Genomic DNA, 15,739 nt, shown 5'->3' with positions numbered 1-15,739 from the left:
ATTTTTAATAGTGCCCTGCAGTTTTCCACTTTATTTAGTTTATTTTATTTTCAAGACACAAACCTGAAGCAGATACTTACATGGCTAAGAAAAAATATGCAATAATTAGGTGTACCTAAGAAGAACCCAAACAAAATCTGCATTTATGGAATCTATGTTTTGGAATGTAGATATATGACATTGCTATACTTTGACATGAAGTTGTTATAGTCCTGAAATTGCTGCTGTTCAGGCATTTACATGCACAACCCATTTTATGGCAACCTGAAAAATTTTCAGGAACTTAAATACAGTTTACGTAAAAGACACAATGACTGGACAGAAATAAGTAAGCAATGATATTTATAAAAAGCACAGAAAGTGTGGTGAACTTGGCTATCAGAGGAGATGCCCAACAGAGGGAGCAGCATTTTTTATTATAATGATTTCTTTCTCTACTTTCTAGTCTGTCTCTTAAAAATAAAGAAAAAAGAGGAAAAAAAAAGTAAGAGTGAAGACAACTTTGAAATATATGTTTCCATTAGGTTTAAAAATCTCTCAGTAACCAGTAGATTTTAGTCATCTTTGAATTTATGGTTGTGGTTTAATAAATTTTAGAACATATTTAATAATGCAAACATGCTAATATGCATGGTTCAAGTGTAACTAAGCTGATACAGTGTATTACTTAGCTGGCAATGAGACACGAAAAGGAAGTGGTGCTGTTATAGCCATCAGCAAAATTTGGGCATAAAGTCAGACATCCAGCAAAGTGCCTCCAGCATTTAAAATGAGTGTAATTTTTAGTGATAATAAGGGCCAGTCTTGAGTTAACATACACTGTTGGAGCTTAAGAGAAATTTCTGGAAGTACAGCACTTCAGTGCTGTCCAGAGGCTGACCCACAGCACACAACATACAACTCTACTAGCACCAATCAATCAGTGGGTATTGTTGGGATGTATGGAACAACAGCTGAGGAGTTTTGTTTCCTTTCTCAGCAGTTCTTTTTATTCTCCCTTGTAACATCCTATTAGCTATTTTTATAAAATGGGATTAGACCTACGTGTCTCACTCAGGGGTTGAGAAAAAACCCTTGAATCTGTTCAAATTGATGTAGCCTTTTTTTATATAAAATATTTTGGGGACATGTCTAGCACAAAAACATGAAGGATGAGATCCATATGCTCTCTAACTCCAACAACAAATGCAAAAATGAAAGATATCAATCTCTAAAATTGATTGGATAGAGATGTCTCAGAAAAATGAAAATATATTGTAGAGAAGATTACTTCAAAAATGTGCCAAGAACAAGAAATTTGTGTATTCTGTTGTCACTTTTATTTTAATGTATCAATCTACTCTGATAATAGGAACATCATAAGGTAGAGGTCATCAGAAAATACGTACTGGTGTTTGGCTAGGGAGACAGCTGCTCTAGTAGCTTACAGTTTTCAGCCTGAGGACATTGTTTATCTTAGCAGCCATTTCATTACAGCTCATAAACAGATCACATCAAAACTAGTCATAAGAAATCCCTGCATTTCTATGTCAGCCTAGCTGAGACCAACAGTGCATCCCCTGATTTGAAAATGAGCTGTTTCAAAATGCTTTAAGGATCAGAATTGAATTTAAGCCATCTATAAGGTCAATTACACAGCCTTGGGGAGTGTAATGTTCTTTATGAAGTGGGGAAATAGGCAGGAAAAGGCAGTTGTACCAAATGCATGGGGAAAGCATCTATTTAATATTTGTGGGTTTTATAAAAAAGTATTCACTGTTGTATTGTGCACGTAGCTTGATTCAGAGAACAGTTACAGCATCAAAATCCTTAATGTATTCAAAACCACCTACTTTATAGATCCCTGTTAGCTTTTATCAGAGTATTGTGATTTTTTTCTTAGCTCCTCTGGCTACACATACAGCCAGAATTCAAGGTATCCAAGTATTTCAGGGTGAAAAGGTGTTGCTTATTAATACAGGAGTTTACAGGAGAGTTATAAGGGTCAGAATTTTCTTCTTAGTTTTTGCAGGAGGAAAGAATCTTTTTAAGTTGGTCTGTAAATAAATAGAATTGCAACATATGTCCACAATTACAAAAAAAACTAGTTTGTGATCTGAAAGAGGCTGCTTTTTGCCCTTAAAGCAGCACAAAAGGAACAATTAGTTACTCAGAAATCTGAAGATAAAGTAATACTAACTTTACAAGATTTGATGAAAGAATTGTGCTACCATTTAAATGAGGAAAAGCAGATGGGGCTGCAGGCAGTGTGATTGCCTTGGAAAGCTTCAGGCAGAGCTTTGGGATGTGCATGAGAGAGAATCTTACAGGAAGAATTGCAGGATATGGAGCACTTCTGTAACATTTTCAGAAACACAGTCTTATAACTCAGATTATTTTTGTGTCCAGTGGAGGATTTTGGAGAAGGTGAACAGATCTGTTGTTCTGATAAGGAGCAAAATGTGGCATTTGCATTAACATCGGTAAATGAAGTTTGCATTGACATCTGATAATGAGGAAGTAACATTATGACCCCTTAATTAAAACTAAAACCACAAATGATTGTGTAATTCCTGCAAATTCCTGTTAAAAAGGTGCCATATGCAGCCACCAAGATATCAAAGTTTGGCCATAAATCGGGTGATATCCAGTCAGTATTAATGCCGTGGGATGCTGGAAAGCTGGGTGTACTACACAGACAGCAAAGAGTTAAAATCACTGGACTAAGCAGAGCAAGTGTTATCTGCCAAACTGATAAGGTTAATTTATGGCTCCTGGGTGAGAAGCAGATGTCTGCTAATCTTAACCCTAAAAGAAATCAAGAGACTGCAGTGCACTCGATCTGAGCAGCACTTACAGTCCCTAAATAAAGAATTGCTGGTGTATCACAGTGCTGAATTTTTGCTGCAGCAGAAAATGGATTTTCTGAAGTCACAGATGATTTGGCTCCACTAACAGCTGCAGCACCCAACATGGCAAACCTAACAACCACAATACAAGCACCCGAGTACTTTGACATTGTCGAGGTGGTTTCACACTCCCTTTCTAATTCTCTTATCTGGCCAGTTTATTGCAGGCAATTGAATGATAATACTGCAGCTTTAACCACTGCTGTGCTAAATTTTCTGGAACTGGTAACTCAAACTCAGATAGCAGCAACCCTAGATGTAAAAGATATATCTTTTATGATTCCAAGCCAGAAACATGACAAGGCTCAATTGGTGCTTATCTGGAAGGGAGAACAATACTTAACAGACCCTCAGAGGTATAAGCATTCACCCCCCATGGCACAGGCTGTGCTTGTCGAACTTCTACAAGTATTCTCATTCCCTCTGGACATGAAATTAGCCAGAGATACCCTGAAAAGGTAGGGGAAGTAACAATAGCAATGTGGCACGCATTTAATGAAATAGAATTTCAGAGTCTACCTGAGAAATATAAAGTCCAAGCTGTTAAACAATTTGAGCCACTAAGGGGTAACCTGTCCAGGGACCAAGTCCTTTGAGACTTGCATTGTTTTCTTTTTTCAGGAATAATGCCAGCACACCCTTACTGAAGGAACCAGTTCAGAGTGGGACACCTACCAGTGGATTTACATGAGAAAGGAAACAGGGAGATATGATAATGACTCTCCCCAGAGGCCCTTTTAACTTGGTTACTTTAGTAGTAGACATAGGAACTGAATCAACACTTAATGGATTGTTCCTTCTTTCAATAATCGGTGTGTAGTAGGCAGAATTTTGACTTTTCTTTTTATACAGAAATCTACTAACAGATGAGATAAAGCTGCATGGAAACGTAAAGTCTGAGGCAAATAACTTACTAAGTACCTCAGCCTTCTCTATGTCTGTTGCTAGTTCCACCTTCTTATTTATCAGTGACCTTTCATATTCTTGGCCTTTCTTTTCTGACCTATATACTTATAGAATCCCTCCTTATTATATTTCTTCACATCCTTTGCCAAGATCCATTCCATCTGTGCCTTGTCTTTCCTTATCCTATCATTACACATCCAGACTGTATTCCTGTATTCTCTCCAGGTCACCTGTCCCTGCTTCCATTGACAGTATTTCTTTCTCACTGCTCAGTTTGAGGAGTAGATCCTTGCTTAACTATGCTGGCTTCCAGTCTGCACTGCTTGATTTCCTACCCAACAGGATGGAGAGCTCTTACTCTAAGAAAAGTGGCCTTAAAGTGCTGCCAGCTCTGGTCAGCTCCTCTGTCTCCAAGGACAGTATCACAGGAGATTTCATTCACCATCTCCTTCAACAGCTAGGATTTGCTCTTCCAAATTTCAGGGTCCTGACTCTGTTCCTTGTCTAGCCAAGGTTCTTCCAGATGGAAGACTCAACAATGATGTGGTTGATACAGCCAAGGCTGTCTCTGATCTTTCTAATGATCTTGTTCACACTGATAAGCCCAAGGACCAGTGACTCTTCTCCTCTGGGATAGTTTCTCCAACACCTGGACCAGGAGTTCAGATGCACTCCACGAGTCTCATGAATCACTTACAGCCTGCTGTGTTGCTTTCCCAGCAGCTATTCAGGTGGTTGCAATCCCCCACTGGGATGAAAACCTGTGAGCACCATGATTCCTGTAGTTGAATAAAGAGGCCTTGTCAACACTCTGCCCCTGTTCAGGCAGGCTGTGACTTGCACCAAACATGAGGTGTCCCTTGCTGCTCCTGTCCTTGATTTTTACCCACAGGCTCTCATCCTGTTCATGGCTCTTCTTCAGAATCAGTTCTTTCTGATTTAACCATACCTGAAGAGAGAGCAACACGCCCCTGCCCTTTCTTGGAATCCTAGAATCTGCTCAGTTGGAAGGGACCCAAGAGGATCACCTGGTCCAACTCTTGGCCCTGTGTGGGACACCCAAGGACACTTGGACAAAAGGACTCAACTCCTGTCCCCTGCATAGGGCACTTCTTCACAGACTCTCTTCTCTTAAAGTTTCTACTTTGTGACAGAAACATTATTTTCAAGGTCATCTTCATAGAATGCTACGGGATTTAACCAGAGGTTTTGCAATCAAATTGACAAAAAAAAAAAAGTACCTAAAATACCTAGATTGCTTAAAATCATCTCACTGAGGAAGATTTATTTGAGGTGATGTAGGTAGCTGTGATATTATTTTAATATCCAATTCTTTAATATTTCTGGCATCTTCTCCAATTTATATATGCTTGGTTCTATATAAATGGACATATACTGGCATATAGAAATTAATGTACTTTATGGCTGCATTGTCCTATAGATCATATAAATTATTTATATAACACTAATAGTGAGTGAGTACATGCATGCTTTATTATGGCTGCAGAGAATTCAGAATTAAAGGTGTTTTTCCCTAAATGGGAGCATTACAGCATTTCCCCATACAAAGCAAACCAAGTACAGATTCTGTAAACCTATCAACACTACTTTCTCTACATTTACTGCTCACCACAGTGAAGAGTAAAGTGTCATGGTCATGACTGGATAAACTCTTGGATGAAGTATAAAAAGCGGGTTCAGAGAATTCACAGTGCACACTGCTTGTAGAACCAATATAGTGATTGTAGGAAGGGAGTAAGGGAAGTTTTGATTGTACTGGTGCCTCTAACATCAGTTATGCACATATCTGGTAAGTCACTGCAGTAAGGAACAAAAGCTTGAGATCAGTAAAGCTTTCACATGAATGGTCTGTATTTGTGTCCAACAAGTAGAAAAATGCTATAATTTTTTTAAAAATTTGCTTATTCTTAATGCAACATCACTAGTTTTAGCCTGCTGAATAACAGCACTCTTAGATACAGATTTTTAAAGTGTCTTAGAATAATTCAAGTCTAAATCCAGGTATTTAATTTAAGACTTCTCATTTATATCCTGGCAGCTTAGGAGATCGGAAGACATAGGCAGTTTTTAATTCCTGACTCTTTTAGCACTTAAAGCTTCTGGCGAGAACTCATAACTGATGGACTGACAGACAGGATGGACTGATTAAGACTCTTGCAGCATTAAATTTCAAGTGTCTCCATGCAGATTCATCTTGACAAACAATTTTGAAATTGTGTTCAGCTTCCTCATTATTTACGACGTACATTTCCTTCTGCTACTGATGAGTGTTTCCACAAGTCATTTCACTGTATTAGCAGGGAACACTCAGCTCAAAGGTGACCTAACTGGCCCAGGATAGTCATCTCTCTAGTTACAGTGTCAGACAGTGGATGGAATCTATCCTTATAATGAGTGCACCAGGGATGGTACTTCACGATAACTGGATACAGCTCTGAAATGGTGTCCAGGCTATAGCCAGAAGGGAGGGCTTCTATTAAAATTAATGGCTTGCTTGCTCTGTTTTTATCAATGTATTACTGAAATGGTGTTCTTTCAAGGTTGCACAGCTGGTTTAATGCTGATTATGTTTTAAGCCAGAGTGGATAATTAAAAAGGATAGAAATGAGTGTAGGGTTATTCATAACAGAAAAGATGCCAAGAACTATACAACCAAGGCATTTACTGATAAAAAAATCCAAAGATAAATTTACTGCAAAACCATTTGTTTCTGCTCTATTAAAACATTTTCAGCACATTAAAACAAGTCTCCAATTTTTACTTCTGTTGCAGAAAGTTTTACATGAAGACAGGAAAGCAAAATGCCATAAGTTCCCTAAATTTTATGGAGTTAAAGCTAGTGCTAATACAAGAGAATATATCTTCTCATACAACTGAGATCATACAATTGATCCTACAATTAATAAACACATGAACTCTGAGAGAAATTTTGCTATTACAAAGTCTATATAATAGACTATGAAGTTCCATGTTATAAAGTTTCATTTCATTACTCAGTTAATTTCAGGGAGCAGGGATTTAGTGCATGTATTGAATGCTAAGTCTCACTGATGCATCTGCAGTAATATTTGACCACACTAGTCCCATGAGTTTGGTCAGGAAAGATCATTCCCTCAGTTTCTTCCACGATGTTTTGGAAGTAGTATGAAATTAATTTTATTATTTCACTGGAATACTGCCCAGAGAGATCAAGAGGTGTTATCTTCATATTTTTCAATGAAATCTGCTTTGGTTCCTCTGTTTTCATATTAAAGGAAAATTGCCTTGTTCCAGATGTTTGAATCCTTTTGTTATCTAAAAATGAGACAAGCCGTTTAGATGGTCTGATACTATTTTGGAAGGGTTCATGAGACCACTATACATACACAAAATGATGTGATGGCATGTGAATCTGTAAAATAAACTGAAAAAAAAACTCTTTCAGAATTAATGGGTTTTAAAAATGGTCTGATAAAACATGTATTTCTCTGACTCAGTGTCTGCACATAGAAATTTATACCAGTATTGTATAAGTATCAGCAGCCACTATATTTTGTGGAAGTAAAATATGTAGTCAGTGGTACCCTTCAGTGAGCATCTTATGTTGTCTCATTTTATCAGATGAGGTGTGAGCAATGTAGAATCAATGTATAGAAAATATTGTTTCACAGCAGAGAACAGACATAGATAGAATTATGCTTTTTAAAAAGTGATTTTATAGCTTATGTAATCATCTAAAAGCAAAATTAGTTCCACAGTATTTTGCTGACTAGCCTACTGGTTATTCACACTGTCATAATATATAAAATGTCATTGCAGTTGTACCACTGCATCAGCTTTTCTAAGGTACTGCATAGCAGACACAATTAAGAACTAACTAATGTCCTCAGCTTCTACTTCTCCCGTCTCAGTGAGTGCTTTTGAGAAAAATAGATTTTTTTTCCTCTAAGCCAGGATTTTATATGTGTTTTTAAGCACATTTTCTAAATCCTCCTCATTTAAGATTTCACATTCATTACCAACTTTCAAGTAGATGAAAACTATTTTGCCTGAACTTCATCCAGTTAATAGTAGTTATTTGCTTCAGGCCCTATCTCTGGAGAGGAAATATAACCCAAACAGAAAAAAAATATCAAGAAATATTTTTAGGATAATAAAATGGTATGGAGTAAAATTGAGATGTCTTAGATCTAGAACTAGGGCAAAGCTGACTTTCATTGTTCTTCCTGGAGTTTACCATTCCTGGGAATGGTTCAAAGCTGCATTCAGAGGAGGTTCAGATGACATTAGGATAAATATCTCTCTCAAGAGTGTGGTCAAGCAGACTTCCTGGAGAGGAGGTGTAGGCCCCAAGCCAGTCAGTTTTTAAGAGGCATTTTGACAATCTCTTAAAAATACATTAAAATACATACATACAAAATACATAAAATACAAATACATACATACAAAATACATACATACAAAATACATAAAAATACACTGAATTGGTAAGGTAATTGGACTATAATCATTGTAAGTCCCTTCTAACAGAAAATATTCTATTCTATTTCATGTGTAGAAGTATTTATATATACTATAAATACTTTAGCAATATATGTGGATCATTTCCCAGATTAACTGTTCCAGTGCAAAAAAAGTCTGATGCTTTTAGAGTCTTCAGGCAAACAGTAATCACAAATTAGGTCTTACAACAAAAAAGGTAAATAACAACTATATTTTTTTAACATTTTCACCAGGTGAGTATAGCCTTTGGGGATCTCATTTATTACCTTCTATTCTCATAGTGACTCTTATAAGAATTTTAAGCGGAAGTAGCTCTAAAGCCTTACAGTATTAAACATGTATGACACTTATGACTACTCTTTACCCTGAAAGACTGTTGCCCTATCAGATAAAGAAAAAAAAATTGAATGTATTGCCTAATTATCCCCACTTAATTTCATATTTAGGACTTACTCAGAATCTTTTAGTGATTAGTTCTGGACTTCATTTGTACCATATTTATGACTTGAACCAAGTCTTTCACACTAAAAATGTGGACCTGCTCGAAAGGGTCAAAAGGAGAGCCATGAAGATGATGAGAGGGCTGGAGGATCTCTCCTACAAAGACAAGCTGAAAGAGTCAGGGTTGTTCAGCCTGCAAAAGAGAAGGATTTGGGGAGGCCTTACAGAACCTTCCAGTGCCTAAAGGGACCTTAAAAAAAAGGGAGGTGAACTTTTTACCAGGGCAGATAGTGATAGGATAAGGAGGAGTGGTTTCAAACTTGGAAGGATTTAGGTTAAATGTTAGGAAGGAATTCTTTACTGTGAGGGTGACAAGACACTGGAATATGTTGCCTATCCTTGGGCAGCCTATCCTTGGAAGTGTCCAACAAATACATCTAGGCTGGATAGAGCCCTGACCAATGTCCCTCCCTGTGGTGGTTGAGGTTGGAATGAGATGGTCTTTAAGGTCCCTCCCAGCACAAGTCATTCTATGATTCTGTGATTCTAGTAGAAATGAAAAAAAAAGGCAGCACACACAGATGAAAGGAAATTTCTGGGAGATCTGGGATCATGAAAACATTGTCAAATGGAAAAACAATACAATCACAATGCATTGATGCAAGTCAAAATGCATTGGAAGATATATTAAGAGGATTATAATATGTAAGGCATAGGATGGAATTTTAGCTGGGGCCTGTGGGTTAAATGATATAATTACAAACACTAACAGTGATAATATGGGAATAGTAGAACATGACCAACGAATAAAAATTCAAGGAACTAAAATAATTTCCTTTTGGGGAAAAAAAAAAACCAAACAAATAAAAAACAAAGTTCCAAATGAAAAGGCCTGCAGGGGACTTAATATGAATTTTCAAATATGTATGGCCTGATTTATTTACCTCCTGCTGATTTTGCCTTTTTCTGTTCTTCTTCTCTTTCAATTAATATTTTAAGAAACTGTACATCAAATGACAAAACACAAGACAATATTTACTGGTTCCAAATAGATTTTTCATATGGCAAAATTAAAACCAGGAGTTTTTTCATTATATACATTAGGGAGAAACATAATCAGCTCAATTTCAAGATTAAAAGATTCATTTTAGGCATTAACAAAAACATACTTTCCTATTATAAAAGAAATTAAGTACTGCCAGTAGAATTTTAAAAAATATAAAATCTCCATTTGCTTAGAAAGACTTCATAAAACTTTTGCAAACCAGAACATTTATTTTTCAAGTAAATATTTTAGTCACGTCATGTATCAGTTGGTACCTGAACTATGACTTCTATGCATAGCTTGAGCTCTTATTCCGCTGGAGTCAGCCAGCTTTATCATATACAAACAAACATGTGCTTCTGGCCTCTGCAGTAGATTTTCTCTAGGTTAAGTCTGAGGTTACAAGAGGAAGAGAAACTAGCTTCACCTTGCTGGCAGACTCTGTCCATCCCTTACTCCCAAGAGGGGAATTAAGAGCTTTGGGCAGGGGACAGAGCATCAGGATGATGGCTGGAATTCAGCACCAGCTGGTGTCATAAAAAGATGCAGAACTAGGGCACAGTGGCTGAACTGGCTTGGGGTGAAAGTGGGGCAACCTTTCATGAAATTACGGAGATGCTTTCAGCAGAAAGCATCCTGTATTTTGTTTTTCTCTGGTATGAAATGAGAAAAATACTGGAAAATATGTCAAGTGTTAGTTCTGCAGTGCAAAAAAATAGCATGAATGATAATCACTTACCTTTGTGATGCTGTTTTAGAAATGTTCAAATAATACTAATCTTTACTGAATTGGTTTGCAAAGAAGACAGTCAAATAATTCATTGTAGCTCTGCAAATAAATAACTACAGGCTTTGCTATATGAATAATGTTCACTAGTACTCTGCCTAACACTATGTTGTTCCTAATTTTCTCCCTGCTCCTGAGATGACCCTTGCCACAGGAATGCAAAGAAGGTTGTGAGGTCTGCTTCCAGTGCACAAGCATTCATGGAAAAGAAACAAGGATAAGAAAGCTGGGACAGTGTTTCAGGAATCAGCAAAGTCTGGAAGAATGGGGAAGCTGACAAACAGTAACCATTCCTTGAGTTATATCTGTGGCTGAATATGGTACCAAGCCCCTACAGTAGAACTCCTTTGGACTTGGGTGCAGCATCCTGTATTACTGCAGTGCTTCTCCAGTAGGTAACATATAGAATTAAATTATTATTTATTATATCTCAGCATATTAAATTATCTGAGGTCTCACCCCACAAGTCTATAATTTCCAGTTCTAGGAGCATTCTGTTTGGAAATATCTTGGGTACCTCTGGATAGTATGGCTCACATGGAGCTACACCTCAAGAATTTTACCACTGTCAAACTTATCTGGACATATATGAACTATGGTTTTTATATGGATACCATCAAAATAAAATTCAGATTTTTCAGTCATGTAATTTAAAGATTACACTGCAGCGAATAAGGACATACAAAATTAGATTTCAATTACAGCTTGTGACATTTTCTGCACAAAGCCTATATATTTATTTCCTCCAATACAGACTGTAAAATAACATAACTGATCAAATAAGTATGATTTAATCATTACTTATTAATTTGGTTTTAATATTCCAGCAGATTAATAAAATGTTCTTCTATATCTTACTGAATGTAAAGGTCAGTTAGTGTATGTTTCTGGTACTCTGAAATTCTGAAGAAAAGTATTAAACCCTTCTGCACCCAAGAAAGAATCAGATCAACATCATTGGTATTCAGCTTATTGTCTGATAACTTGCCAAGTGTTTTAGCAGTAGATTGCACAAATACTTTGAAGTGCTGGAAATCTACAGTAGTATATACACATGTGCAATACAGAATTCAAAGTAACTGATTGGGTACCTCCTTAGATTAGATTTAAGGGTCTCTCCACTGATGCAGAAAGAAGGCATAGCAGATGTAGTATAACAACATTAAGGAGCAGTCTTATTGTTATGAGAAACCTGAAGTTTCTGAATTCTTCATTATATTGCAAGGAGATGAGCTTTATCCTAAGAGGGTTGACAACTGCAGAAAAGAATCTACGTGTACAGCATTTCAAATCTACATGAAAATAAATTTCAGTGTCTGCTTTGTTTAGCTGCAGCTTGCAGTGTAAGGCTTGGTTTCCAAAAACAGTTCTGCACACACCTAACAGAGCTGTGGATGCAGAAATGAAATGGAGTCACCTCTGTCCTTGAGGTTCCTTTCTGTTACATATGTACTGCAAGTTACAGGGGGGAAGAGCTCATGTCACATAGCTAGAATGGGATTGCCTGTGCTTACAATAGTTATTTCCACCTTGTGGGCTTATGAGGTGCTTCTTTAGTTCATACATTAAATTCTGTCAGTGAAGGAAGCAAGCATAAATCCTTTTACCTTCAGTAGGAATTTAATACATTTAACCTGAGCATATGTAACAATACTCCATACTGTATTGTATATAAAAAGCCCTTTCAGTGACTGTGGGAATGCAGCCATTTCTGGGATTCAGTATAACAACTGTCCGATGGGTTTGCATCGTCCTGTATTACAGAAAGAGAAGAGATTTTTTCAATTTGCTAGAAACCTCAGAATAAACTCTAGGTGTAAAAATTATAATAATTATGCTTTGTTGCCTAAATTTCAGTTTACAGAATATATGGAATATCCACTGACTACTGATTTTCCAAAAGCACCTAGATAATTGCATTTTAGGTTTTACTCAAAGAAAAAAAAATGGTCTTAAACATTATAAAATACATGTTATGTTGGTATGTATTGTAGAAAGAATTGTGATTTATGTAATATTCAAACGTTAAAAAATATATCATCCATTAAAGTTGCTTTAATACATGCAATATGTTCTTCCAAATACAATAATATATTTTTCTAAATTTAGAAAAGAAAGGCTTGTTAAACCATGGTGTGCCAAAACTGGTCCAAAATCTTCTATTGCAAATGCTACCAGAGGAAAGACAGCATATTTCTTTGTCCAGCAGACCTTACTTTTACTGGATTCAAAATGTTGTCTCCTTTCTAAATAACAGTTATTTTTGTCAGCTCACTTCTAAGTTGCAAATGGGAAAATAAAAAAGGAAAGAAATTAGATTCAGGTGTGAATACTTTCAGTGTAGTCCTTAATGAAGCCTTAACAGCAGTGCCTAAAATTATTTCTGCTAAAATTTTTCAGCATAGATAGTTTCTTTTGCACATATGCTGAGAAAGGACTTGTTACTAGTATGAAAAGAAATGTGCTAAAGATTTGATTTTAAACTCTAAGATGAATGAGTTTAGAAATTGCTTCAAAACAAACCTCTTTTTTTTATGCCTGGCATATGAATGCAAGTTCAATTTTTACAAAATAGAATTTGTTTTAAAGACCCTGAGACATTGGCCAGCAAAATCTCTCAATAGTATTTTCATATGACTATTATTCAGAAGAACCTCTAGAAGGTTGTGACTAATGGTTTCTACTGCATCGTGAGAAAGATACAACTAATTTGCAAAGCAAGTCTGGTACAGAATCAGCCACAGTGTCCACTTGGGGCATAATGCACTATGACTTTTGGAAAAGACAATGGAAAACTGAAGAAAAGCACTCCAGCCACAGGATATGACACTGGCTGCATTAAACATTTGTGCTTTATGTGCATGCTTCAATTACAGAAGCTGGATTCCAGCATACTCGAATTTTACGAAAATCTTACACTGAAAGGTATAAGCAGAGTTTCCTAACAAATGTTGTGATGGCAACTGAAATGGCTGGAGGATGGGATCATGCTGCAGAACAAAGGTTCTCTATAGTGGGAAGCAGCTAATGATTAATTTTCTGATGAACTTGTGAGTTGCTTCTCTGGCATGCATTTCTGTAGCATTTATTAACTATTTTGGAAAACCCAGCCTGAAGGTCTTTTCTTACTTCTTTCCAATCCACAATCCAGACTCAAAAGAATGCAGAGTAAGTTTAATATTCATTAGTAAATTTTGGTTTGACTAAAGAATTACAAAGGCCACAGAGGTTTAAATCTCTTGCTTTGTGAGTTTAACTGAGTCAGAGTTATGCACCAAAATTGTGTTTTTTCTTTGATACTTTTGGAATGATGGATGACTCACGTTGATATTAAACTCATTAAGTATGTCTTTTGGGAGAAAAACAACTACAAAACAGGTTTCATTTTAATTCCCCCATTCTTCAAGGTGCTTATTAAAATTGAATATAATCTGAGTCTCTAAGAAAATGGTAATAAAATGTCCTAATTGAAAGCTGTATTCCTTATCTTCATTAAAAAATATTTCTCTGCTAGTAGACAAGACTATTTCCTTATAATATAGGAAAAGGTCACTTATATTTCTTTTGTTTCTATATTTTTGACACCAATGTGGATTTTTTCATTGTTTGGACTATTTACTTTGTACTTCTCTGATACAAACTCCTTTGTCATTTACTGAACCCTTTTCCCTGTAGTCTGAAGTTCTTTTCCTTTTTAATTAGATTGACCTTTTGGTTCACTTGCTGGCCCTCAAAATGACTGAGAATGACTAGTCTTTTGGAAGACAAGTTGAAATCAGCACAGAGAGACTGAAAACAGTCATGCGAAATAAAAATATTTTATGCAGCAGTCCAGCTCTATAACTGCATAATCGTTATGTTCATAGCCTCTAACACAAAGAAATACTGGCCTCTGCAAATTTTGTGACATTTTAATGATGACAGGTTCTTTCTCATCTCTTTGAATGAATGCTTTTATATTGCACTTTGTGACTAATATTTTCAGAGTACATTTTTACTGTCCTATAATGATTTGCCTTTTTACCCTTCCAAGTTACAAAGGGTGAGCTTTAATTAGAAAGTATAAGTTCATTTGCTACTGTTTATTGCATATAGTCTATTTCTCTTCTTTCTACCACCATCATAGAAAGAAATTACTGTTTAAGTTACATTTTCTAGGTTAAAGAAAGAAATAAATGGAATATTTTTTTTATTCTGAGGGTGATTAGACATCATTCCAGTCATTTAGAAAGAAATAAAAAGATATAACTTTTCAGGCTTATATAATTGCCCTAGAAGTTTAAGGTGAAGCACAAACTCTTTTTTCATTTTTCACTCGGAAGAGGATAATCAGCAAAATTCACATTTTCATTTACAGCAGTTACAGCAATATACCTGAAGCTAGGGATTGAAGAACATCTTCTTTTATGGTCTTTTGGGTGGTGAGAAGGAATTTACATCTCATCTCTCTACTCAGTTGAAGGTTCTCTAATTTATAAATGAATATTGTGACAGGAAAGGTTCATTCACAATCAGGTTTCCAATAATAATTGAAAAGCATCTGAAAAATTGAGTATGAGTTATTCAACCAATATTAACCTAATACAAAAGAGCTTTAGACTTTTTGAAAAATCTGTGAGAAAAACCTGTCTTTTTGGTACTTCTGCATAGAACAAGAAACATTTCTCTTTCTTCATCTGAGTTTCATTCTCTTATTTTCAGGGGCTTGGTTGATTTTCCAGAAAAGTGACTAAAGTGGCTGATCCAGGTAATCACTGAATACTGTCATACCTGCACAACATGGCCCCGTGTGTTAACAGCCTGTGTCTCTCCTGCCTGTATATAAGCTCCAAATCAGGCCAGCTCTGTGCCTTGGGACAGGATGTCCAGCTACTAGTGCTGAAATGCCACCAGCAGCTGCTGGAGGTTCCCCTTTTTTCTCTTGGTGCCGACCTTTAGAACCGGTAGTTCAGTGAGAAACATTCCTGTTTTTGGAATAGTAGAATCACCATCTGTACTTTTTGTAGTTGCTTTGTTTCTGTTTCTGTAAAGCCACACCTTGCTCTTATATTCATTGATCAGCCTGTGTCCAATGGAAATTTCTTAGATCCACTTCGTAGGATTTCAGTTAATATCCCACTCCTATCATAACCTTTCAGAATGTCTACTTCATCCATTTTAAAGGATGAT

This window comes from Agelaius phoeniceus, chromosome 6 (assembly GCF_051311805.1).
Source record: "Agelaius phoeniceus isolate bAgePho1 chromosome 6, bAgePho1.hap1, whole genome shotgun sequence".
In the NCBI taxonomy this organism is placed as follows: domain Eukaryota; kingdom Metazoa; phylum Chordata; class Aves; order Passeriformes; family Icteridae; genus Agelaius; species Agelaius phoeniceus.
This window is presented reverse-complemented; position numbering follows the sequence as displayed.